Source organism: Choristoneura fumiferana, chromosome 6 (genome assembly GCF_025370935.1).
Source record: "Choristoneura fumiferana chromosome 6, NRCan_CFum_1, whole genome shotgun sequence".
Lineage (NCBI taxonomy): Eukaryota > Metazoa > Arthropoda > Insecta > Lepidoptera > Tortricidae > Choristoneura > Choristoneura fumiferana.
The window spans coordinates 7,044,065-7,056,120 of record NC_133477.1 but is presented as its reverse complement, the minus strand read 5'-3'; the positions used below and the strand labels follow the sequence as shown (position 1 = coordinate 7,056,120).

The window sequence follows — 12,056 nt, the reverse complement described above, 5'->3', positions numbered from 1 at the left end:
TCATACAGTAGGTAACGTTACTCTTATTAATAAGTTATTAACCTCAACCAGTTTAGTAATTACAAAAATAAGATAAAAGTCAAACTCGATTTTATGGTTCGTACCCAAAAACCCTATACTTAAGACTTCGTTGGTTCGTTTGTCCGTCCGGCTGTCACCAGGCTGTATATCTCAAGAACCGTGAGAGTTAGACAGTTGAAATATTCACAGATTATGCGGCCCTCTATAAACCAAAATACTAAAAACAGAATAAAATAATATTTAAAGAGGGCTCCCATAAACAAACGTGTTTTTTTTGCCTTTTTTGCTAATGTCCAATGAATATTGTATTAGATGGTGCGCACCCTTTGTGCGCGAATCAAACTCGCAGTCGGTCGTTTCATTTCACTACACTTGTTTAGCAATTTGATAAAATCCCTCTGTTACGCGTCAGTGACGAAACGAACTCCAAAGTCAAACTCTATGATCTCTCTCTCTCTCTCTCTCTCTCTCTCTCTCTCTCTCTCTATGATAAAAGTCTGAATAAAAAAAAAACTCCAAACGAAGGTCGAGGCCGGGTGCCGCTCACTCGCCGCCCTTGCCCTTCAACCTGACCCAACAGAGTCGCATCCGCTCCACCTACATCGATCTCGCTCGCTTCACCGCTCGATCCGCAGCAGTGAAGATATTTATTTTGGCGGAGCAGGTTTAGGTTTTTGATCAAATGACTTTTTCTTGGCCGGTTTATTAAGAATTATCTCCTAAATGTATGGAAAAAAAGATAAACTTAAATTATAAATGAGTTTTATTTGTTCCTTCGTTTGTCTTTCCTTTTACTGTTTTTGCTCACTAAATATATTTAACTTTTCAGATTCATAATGGACTTCAAATTATTTTCTGAGACAAGTACGTAATACATAACAAAGTACAAAGCAAATAGTATTAGCGATTTTGTATTAAAATTCACCAATACTCTTAGCTTGTACTTTACCTATTATGCAATTGGGCCGGTAGTCTCATGGATAGGAGCCGAAGATTCAACAGTTACTTACAGCTCTTGCTACATAAGTACTAAATACCTTTACAGATTGATTAAACCACCGTTCTTATTTCAAAAAATGACAATCATCGAAAACAGTACCATATTGTCAAATAATATATACGTCTCTTTCAGTTTGGGCGTGACGTCAGTGAGGTGTCAATTGTTCGTTACCTATATGATTTGATTATTTATGACTTTCAATATTTTTTGATTTTACAAGATCTTGCGGATTAAATTGAGGAATATATAGGTTGTCACAAAAATATAAGTATAACCACTAAAGACAACATGTAGTATCGAATCGTGAATATAATTATTTTTTGTTTTTAAGAAATCTATTGTTATAAAATAAAGATACAACTTTTACCATGAATAGACTTACGACTGATTACGATGAAGCATACCTAGACACTTGGTAAAACTATAAGCTGTAAATGTCTGCACTATAAAGATATTATACACCGTGTTATTTTTGATTGTTAACTTTGAGGGGCACTATAGTCAAACGAAGTTAATTTCTCCAAGACACTAGAATCCTAACTCTTACTGTGTAAAAGATAGTCAAAAATTAAGTTAATTAATTATTAGCTGTAAATCCCACGATCGAGCGACGACATCCACACTGCAGCAGACAATAGACATTATTTTTTCTAAGACTTAATTTCTTTAGGGGATTGCAGTTTTTCTCACTCACTTCTCAATCTAAGTTATATGATATAGGAATTATCAATGACAAAAGTAGAACAGCCATCTCAACTACTTTGTTTTTTTTTTTACTGCTGCTAAGAACTACGCTAAGTATACAAGATCTATTTTGGATGCTGCCTCTACTTTATGGGTGAGTAGGTAAGGGTAATTTTAGGACCTTGTAAAATAGTCTCCCTATTATTAAAATTTTATAATTATCTTTGTTTTATTCTTTCATGCTCAAGATATCGTTTACGTGATTTGCATACTATTATTTCGTGATATATTCGTACTGACGCCACAACACATAGCGGAGCTGTCTAAACATTTAAAAATTATCGGAACACGCATTTACGTAATGCACAATAAAAATATAATCATGTTCAGATATTCTTCAGCACCTAGACAGCTTCCACGCTTATGGTGGTGACTGTACAGTAAGTACTACATAATATATTTTTGTACCTATAGGTGAACTGAAATATTTACTTTGCTCACCCACGACCTTTATAATAATATCTTTATATCTTTTACTATTTCTAACATCTGGTAGTATGGTGAACGTTTGTGTTGCTCTAAAGATGAGATCTGGTCGAGTTCGAAACGCGTCAGTGTAGTGTGGTGGTGGTGATAGATGTGTTTGATGATTTGTGCGTATTCCGACAGTGTGCAGGTGGAGGAACTGCATGAACACACATTTCATGCATAAACGTAGCTATTATAAAGTCACGGGTGAGCAAAGCAATTGATTCAGTTCATTGATATTATGAACCTCCGCAAAGTATAGGATTGCCGTTGGGGCCGAAAAGTACTCGTACTGCTAAAATGTATTCCTTATTTCTGTTCCTTGTAAAGGTTGCCTGGAAGAGATCGCTCTGAAGCGATAAGGCCGCCTATTGCTTACCTTAGAAAATCTCTATGTATATACTTGTGTTCTCTGTACTGTTTACTGTTTTTTGGTGTGCAATAAAGAGTTATTGTATTGTATTGTATTGTACTCGAGTGGAGACCGCGGATCGGCAAGCGCAGCGTAGGACGTCCACCAACGAGATGGACGGATGATTTGGTTAAAGCCGTGGGTCCACGGTGGGGGCGCTGCCAACCGAAGCAACTGGAGGTTATGGTTGGAGCCCTCTGTCAACAGTGAACGTCCTACTGCTGAGATGATCATGATGATGATGATGATTTTCATAACGTCTTCTCACTAAATTGACCACTTCTCACTGGATGAACCACTTTCTAAATTGTCAATATCTTATAATGACAGTGTACTAAGTTTACAATTTCTTTAGACCAATGTCATTTCATTGGTTACATACTCTGAGAATATAAATCCTATTTCAGGTTCATCTCTATCTGTTCATAATTTTATTCCGCATATTGCTAAATTTACATTTCAGAATACTTTTGCGTTATACTGATAGGCTGCATGACCTATTGCTTCTTAGACCACCTGTGTTTTAGTTTTTTAGACTAAATGATACTATTCCATACATCTGGTTTTCAGTAGGAAAATCAGTACATATAGGTATTCATGCTCCTACTAGTAGGAGAATTAGTATAATATTGTGTTCGTGCTCCTACCAGTAGGAGACTGTAGTAGGAGCACGAATTTGCATCTGTTTCGAGCAATCCAAGCTATACCAGATAGAGGGCGCTCGTGCCTAAAATACCATGCGCCACATTACAAAATCGAAGATTACACAAGAAAGTGTTTTTTTTGTGGAATGTCTTATTTTGGGCATCTGGTATAGTGGGAATTTAATGAATAAGTAATGTAGTATTTTGAAAAATGTGATATTTTAGGCACGAGCGAGGGAAAATCGCTGCGTGGCTATAGCTACCGTCCTGCACAAGGGAAAAATCCCTCCCGACCCGTGGTCCAACTGCTATCTGGTTGCACCACGGGAACCTAAACTTACCCAGGATGGTTCAATTCTCAGACTACTTTTTTTTCTGCAACTTATTGCTGCGACCCGTGGTACAAAACTGAAGGGCTATTGTCCAACGGGCATATGAACAATTGCTATGTTGAACCATTTGCACCATGGGGATGTAAAATTACCTTGGGTCATGTGTATAGGGCTTGCACTATCCGGTAACTTTTTATTATCGGATATTTCGGATATTTGAAATCTCAGTATCCGGATATCCGGTTATTTTGAATAATTTGAATAATTTTCCAAATATTTAAAAAAACGCTAAAAACAATTTTAAATTTGTTTCATCAGACGAATCGTGTTATTTAACTTAATCACTGATTGTCTTATACGCACGTAAAAATCATTATTTTGCCACTTTAATGAGTGAAATAACTTAAAAACACTTTATAACTTCTCTGTCTCCTGCTTGTTGTTATTTTGCCTTACGGACCAAGAGCCCACGACAGCCAGACCTTCGTTATATTTTAAAGGCTGAAAGTTTTTTTTTATGCAAGGTGTTAATTTTGAATATAACTGAAAACCGGAAAGCACTTTGCTCAGAAATACTCAGAATCGAGAGTAGATTCGATTCATCATGTAAAGACGTCCACTGCTGGACTTAGGCCTCGCCCAAGGCTCTCCACGCAGACCAGTCTTGTGCTTTCCGCATCCAACGCAATTCAGCGATCTTAACCAGGTCGTCGCTCCATCTTATTGAAGGCCTACCGACGGCTCGTCTCCCGCTCCGCGGACGACATTCGAGAACCTTCTAACCCCATTGGCCATCAGTCCTGCGAGCACGCTCACTGCCACTTCAGTTTCGCAATTCTTCGGGCTATTTCGGTAACCTTAGTTCTACTGCGGATATCATCATTTATGACTCTATCCCGTAGAAAAACCCCGAGCATAGACCTCTCCATAGCCCTTTGAGTGACTTTGAGCTTCCTAATGAGGCCCATCGTTGGCGCCCACGTCTCAGATCCGTATGTCATCACTGGCAGCACACACTGGTCAAAGACTTTTGACTTCAAACACTGCGGTAATTTGGCCGAAAAGACACTGCAAAGCTTCCTGAATGCTGCCCAGCCGAGTCGGATTCGACGAGTGATCTCTTTCTCGAAGTTAGACCTACCTAACTGGATCATTTGTCCCAGGTATACATAGTCGTCAACAACTCGAGCGCAGAGCCTCCGACTATTACGGGAGCTGGCACAACATTAGACATGACTTTCGTCTTGTCCATGTGTATTTTTAAGCTAACTCGGTCGGAAACAACTCTGCTGAGGTCAGCGAGCATAGCACTGAGGTCCTCCATAGTCTCAGCCATGACTACAATATCGTCGGCGAATCGAAGGTGAGTGCAGCACTCCCCGTTAATTGTTAATGCCTCGTCCTTTCCAGTCCAGAACCTTAAAATCATCTTCCAATCCAGCGGTGAACAGTTTCGGAGAGATCACATCTCCTTGTCTGACTCCCCGCTGCAAAGGAATAGGCTTCGTGCTCTGGTCCTGTAGTCGGACTATAACGAAGGATTATAACGATACTATAACGAAGGTCTGGCTCTTGCTCTATTATAAGAATAAATAACACAATACAATACGAAGCGTATTGTATTGAACACCAAAAAACATTCATTATAAAATGAAATCAGAACTTAAAAGGTAGGGTAGGAGACGAGAAAACAGGGGTCTAATCGCTAAAATACAATCTCTTCTTCTACCTTCTTATTCGACCTGACGATGTTATTAACATAGAATCAAGAAAAAAGGTGATCAAAGCAGGTGTGTGTAATGTAAGGTAAAAAATATATTGAAGATTGAAAAAATACATAAAATATAATAATATTAATAAAATAAACACATACATTACTTACATACACATTTACTAAAATTTATCATCGCCACTACCAAACAAGATGTTAAGAATGTACCTAACTAATAAGTATTGCATGTAAACCTTCCTCATACAAAAAGAAATGTATCTGTGTGTATGCATACACTACACTAACCTCTCACAATGCGCGAGCGCGCGCTTAATATCAGATATTCGAATTATCCAAATTATCCGGATAATGAAGAGCTTCCTATCCGGATTGAAAATGGGCGGATATCCGGATAATATGGATATCCGGTTATCCGGATTGCAAGCCCTACATGTGTATCAGAATAGGTACTATCATTACTGCATTTTTATAAAATTAAAAGTCTCATGAAACCCAACAACTATGTAGTTTATTCTGAATACAGTGAAACCAACAGTCCGAACCCCGATTCCACAGAGTTCAAGTGGTAGTTCAACTAGTTAAACTAATTGGACCCACCCAGTAGGACCATGGATAAACATACTTCCAGAATTGGACTACTGATTTTGCTTCTCCGTGGTGCAACCGGTTGACGATGAGTAAACTTGCTTCCCCGTGGTGCAACCAGTTGGACATAGTAGTTGGACCACGGGTCGGGAGGAAAAAAAAGTTCATAAGATTAGTTCCTAAACCGCAATCGGTTCGCATCAAGAAGGAATTTTGCTCATACGCGTGTAGGGTGAGCACTGAAAGACTCCGGTCGTCGTCAAGCAGCTAATCATCAATTGAGTAAATAGGTAAGTATCTCTTGTAAGTATAAATATATTCAGATGTAATCTCGGTATTTCTTGCAATTTGTGGGAATTCTTGAACGAATTTCTACCACTTGGTTGAAATACTGGGCATACCGTTCAAAACGAGATCCGATTTGCTTTGGAGTCAGAATGTTCTTTATTTATCGTAGAAACATGTAGATGCCTACATGTAGCCTGTATTCTCATTATTCATACTAAATACAAATAAATATATAGGAAGTAAAGTTCTGAATTTACCGTCGAAAACTCCAAAACAAATTCCTTCGGATCTAACAAAAAATGTACTTGGAATGATTCAAGCGTAATCTAATCGCTAATATAACGCAAGCGTAATACTTGCAACATTTTTATAGTATTAACTTGCATCCAGCAGCAACACGCTTGAACGCATTCAGGTCTTCCTCGAGCAGCTAGCACAATAAAGCTCTACACCTGGAAATTCACAACTATATCTAAGAATTTTTATTATCTGGCACACCCACGACACAAAACGACAATTGAAAACATGGAGACTGTACTAGCTCCCAGAGGTCCTCGCTTACTACCGTACGATGCCCACCAGCACCGTCGTAAAGCGTTAGGTCTGCCCTTTTAAGGACACAGCAGTACCTGTCTTGAAAAATTACACGGAAATTCTAAAGCTTATAAGGAAAAAGACCCTCTAGATATATATAAACAACCAGACCACGATAATGATGATGGTGATGATGATGATAGTATTATCCACGTATAAATAAAGATTCAAAATATGAAACGTCGTTTCCAGCAGGATTCTACATACCGATAGCTTCAACGAGGCTGTTTCCTTTCCAGCCTACTATGTACCACTACACATGAACTGTTTTACGCATCAGGGTAGTTGACACACTTATACAGCATTACGGCCTTCCGTTCTTCAGCTTTCCAAAATGACCATTTCTGTACCTCGGTATACATACAATACAAAGAATTATCGCAACCTTCAACTCAAAAGATAACTGCAATCAAGACTGGTAGGTAGAATAAAACACGGAAAGATTTCGTCTCCAATATTCGAAGAAATAGGAGTAACACTCGCATGTAATGCATGATTATCAAAGTATGTATGTCACAAGAGCATCATATGTGGTTACCAACTTGAGCACAATATCATACTCGACAATCTCCAAGTCCAAAGCCAAAAATCACATAAGATTAGATTCCTGGGACTCTAACACGATTCATCTAATTCTATATCGTCGCATATGAAACACTCATATTATCTAGATATTTGAACATTTTAAGGGCAAAAGTACAGTTGATACAAATATTCGTGACCCGAAAAAAATATATGAATATTTTGTAGTAGCTTACGCCGAAAGCCTTCCGAAAGCCTAGAAAAGTGATGCAATAATTTTTCACTAGTTGGCGCTGTCTATTTGCATGTGTGCGTGAGCTCCTAGTGTCCGTATAAGGCTGTACCTGACACCTAAATTTGAGCCCTGAAATCTCAGAATTGGCACACTATTTCCGTTCGACTGTAGTCTCAAAAAATCGGCAATTCTAAATTGTTTTCGCAAATAATAAACTCAACTATTAGTATTCTACGGATATTCTAAAAATTACAAAAAAACATCACGAAAATTCGACAGTCTGATTTTTAACGCCATCTGACGAGACTTTTACCATGAGCTAACGTGAGCAGCCGCCTTAAAAAAGAATTTATGTGTCTTTGACTCGATCGCTCTTTACCGGGCCGAATAATACTGACATGGAAATACCGACCCTGTTTTTCATGTACACGCCCATAGAAACTGACATGAGCTTCTTCAACTGACATGAGTTTCAAGTTTCAAGCGTTTCTAAAATTTTCTTCCATTCCCCATTAAGTATAGCAAAAGTTGTATACCAGCACCAATATCTGCCACAACAAAACGTGCATAAATGTCTGATACGACTCTATTTTTCAACCGACTTCAAAAAAGGAGGTTTTCAATTCGTCTGTATGTTTTTAGGGTTCCGTAGCCAAAATGGCAAAAACGGAACCCTTATAGTTTCGCCATGTCTGTCTGTCCCTCCGCGGCTTTGCTCAGGGACTATCAATGCTAGAAAGCTGTAATTTTGCACGAATATATATGTAAACTATGCCGACAAAATGGTACAATAAAAAAATAATATTTTTTTTTAGTACCTCCCATAGACGTAAAATGGTTTTTTTTTTCATCCAATCTTGTAGTGTGGGGTATCGTTGGATAGGTCTTTTAAAACCATTAGGGGATTGCTAGAACGATTTTTCGATTCAGTGATATGTTTGCAAAATATTCAACTTTAAAGTGCAAATTTTCATATAAATCGAGCGTCCCCCCCCCCCCTCTTCTATCTTCTCAACCGGTGGGTGGAATTTTTTTTAAAAAATCATGATGGTAGTAAGTATATCAAACTTACAAGAAAAACTATAACGGTTAAGTTTTTTTGAGAATAATTGTAGTTTAAGAGTACCTAAATAGCAGCCTAAGGTATAAAATATACCTAAACTTGGAATATTCCGTACAAAATACGAAATCCTTAGAAAAATATTACTTAATTTTTTCGTAATGGCTACGGAAGCCTATTTCGGGCGTGTCCGACACGCTCTTAGCCGGTTTTTTTTATGGTTGTTACACGATAAATCCTCCAATTATTGTGGGCCGAATTTCAAAATTCTTTTTTTGTTCTAATGGACATACTTCCGAGGTAGTCCCATTGTCACCAAGTCAGGATCTGGTGATGGGATCTTAGAGAAATCGAGGGCAACCCTCATATTTTATAAGCACACCTATAGCCATTTTTTCATTATTAACACCATATCAAGTATTTACATTCAAAAAGTATCATTTGGTGAACTGGGCCTGATGAAGAAGACCGTGGGTACCAGTACTCTGTTATAAAATAATATAACTAATCCGTGTTTGAGCTTAATGGAATCGTTGTGAGATGCACTTTGGCTACAAATCACTAAAAACTATGGAAAATGTTTATTTACAAAAAATGGAACCTACCTTCAAAAACCTTGAAAATAATTTTCTACTAGTTTGAAGTCGGTGCCTCAGCATGAGCCAGCAGGAGTGATTGAAGCCCAATAGTATGTAGGTGAGGTAGACGACACCTGCTGGCTCGTGCTGAGACACCAATTTCAAACTAGTAGAAATTTACTTTCAAGGTTTTTGAAGTCGGTTCCATTTTTTGATAAAAAAAAAATTAGGGTCGGTAGGACGTGTCAGATGTTTTTGCACACTTCGCTGTGGCAGATATTGATGCAGGTGACGGTACCTACGCTAACTGCGATTTATTATTTCCAAAGATGGGTTCGAATTCGCGCTCACGCTTCCCTTAGCTAACGAAAATATTCGCTCTACACGCCACTAGTTCCTATAAATCTTTCCTTGAGACAGTTGACAATCGCTGATATTGACACAGAAACCAGCCATCACATTCACATTATATTTTTCATTATATTTTTCGTCAGCATATTAGTAGAGATTCCTAAAGACCATCCAAGAAAACAATGCGATCTCTATAAAAATCGTAGTTAGGTAGTCGAAAAGAGCGGTTTATAACCTGGATATAATTATCTTAACAGCGAACACTCAATAATTATGCTACGTTATTCAAACAAGTCTGAGTATGCGCACAAGTTCTTAGGAAGTTTACGGCTTTCGCGTACGTTTTGTGTCCATTTTGATTCCAGAATTTAAGAAAACAACAAAAGTTGTATTGGCTGCCCTCCAAAATTTCGTAACAATCATGTGTGGAGCATCTCATATTTCTTTAAAAGGAATCATGTGCACAACAGACGTAACACAAGATGTATTTTAAGATTTTCTTAGAACTATCTTCGTATAAGTTTAATTTCAAATACTTACATGGCGCCATTATATGCTGACTTCTTACTTTCTTGGATAATTCGATCGGCATTTTAGGGTTCCGTACCCAAAGGGTAAAAACGGGACCCTATTACTAATACTCCGCCGTTCGTCCGTCCGTCTGTCTGTCTGTCCGTCTGTCACCAGGCTGCTGTATCTCATGAACCGTGATAGCTAGACAGTTGAAATTTTCATAGATTATGTATTTCTGTTGCCGCTAAAACAACAAATATTAAAAACATTTGAATCTTACATGTGAGTTCCAAGACTAAAGCTTTACTATAGTAATGATCAGCAAGGTATTAAAATGAGGCAATAAGTGCGCTAAAAACTCTGCTACTTATTAAGTAAATGGAATTAAAAATTCAGTAACGAAATTTTCAGCTCGATCTAATGCCAATAAAAAAACGGGTACTTAATGTTATTTTATTTTCATAATAGTGATGCAATATACCTACCTACTCAAATATAAAGTAGCTTTGTAAATAACATTTATTACTTCCATTCAAATCAAAACAAATGAGCAAGCAAATGCATTAAGAAATATTCCTCAGCTTATGCAATATTAATTAGCGAGAGCAAAGTTTAAAACTGAGGAAAGGTTTGTCACGGGACGCGTACATTCTGCAACATCATCGAATCATGCGCCTGGGCACGTAGCCAATAAATATTATTGACTTTAGTCACTGCGTAAAGCCTCATTTAGTTACTATGTAAAATAGTCGTTTTATAAGATATAAATATAACATTCATTAGCGACATAATAGAACGAAGGTCATCGATATAGCCAAGCAAATTAGCTCGTTGAGTGGGAATGGGCGGGCCATATAGCAAGGAGAACAGATGGCCTTTGGGTTGGGGCTGGGGCCGAAAAGTTCTCGAATGGAGACCGCGGATCAGCAAGCGCAGCGTAGGACGTCCACTAATGAGATGAACGGATGTCCTGGTAAAAGGTGCAGGTTCACAACTGAAGCAACTGGAGGTCTATGGGAGAGGCCTGTGTCCAGCAGTGGACGTCCTACGTATGATATGATAATGATGATGATATAACATAGAACTGTATGATAGGTTTCATCGAACAGAAGTTCTCTCATTCTTACAAAATTCTGAGGGATGACTAAGGCTTTGCAAGCCCAAAGGTAAGGCCTTCTTAACAAGAGTAAAGTTGGTAAAAACATAGAAGTAAAGACTTGATCAAACTGTGCGCGGGCTTGGCGCAGCTTTTCCTTATAGCAATGACGTCACGTTCCGTAACAACAAATGTGTGAGTCGTCACGCTGTCACACCTCCACGAGAGTTGCACAATCGCGCCCATTTGTTTCATACTAGTGTGACAGTGATAAAGCTCCAAGTCATGCAAAATGTATTGATTCTATTCTATGGAACAAATAGCTACTAATGTAATGAAATGAATAGGTAATCCGTTCCCATCGTGAAAATTCGGAACACACGACTACTTCCGAATGCTGCGGGTGTGTCTATGAATTATCGTATTAATAAGTGTCATTTTTGTATTAAGTAAATAGGAGAGTTTCTAGTACAGTCTCACGTTCAAAGTGATCACTTTTGTACCTTGTCGCTTTCAGTCGTTACACAATTTCATATGGCCTTTCATACATGACGTTAAAGTGACAAGGTACAAAAGTTATCACTTATTTGTGATGTTGACGTACCTAAATCACGCTGAGATGATATAAGCCCCACGATCAAATTATTTATATAGAGAATGTAGTGTAAACAAAAATCTAATAAAATCCTAACTTAGGTGTTAATCACACTATATCGATTATTTTATGTCTTGATAAAATATGACCTTTACCTACGTTGTCTTGACGGGTACTGGGGGCTAACTGAAGTAGCATGGCAAATACGAACATTTCCGAGAAAATAAGATGGGAAAGGCTTAAATATTCACTACATCCTCGAGCAATCACCAGTATTGTACGAACC

The 12,056-nt window shown here is 38.1% G+C and overlaps 1 long non-coding RNA gene across 1 annotated transcript; it reads left to right on the top strand.

The window, feature by feature from the left end:
* Positions 1-799: 799 nt before the first annotated feature.
* On the top strand, positions 800-1,188 carry LOC141428577 (uncharacterized). The gene is made up of 2 exons (XR_012451442.1): positions 800-885; positions 1,154-1,188. It is a non-coding gene; the product is annotated as an uncharacterized lncRNA (long non-coding RNA).
* The last annotated feature ends 10,868 nt before the right edge of the window (positions 1,189-12,056 follow it).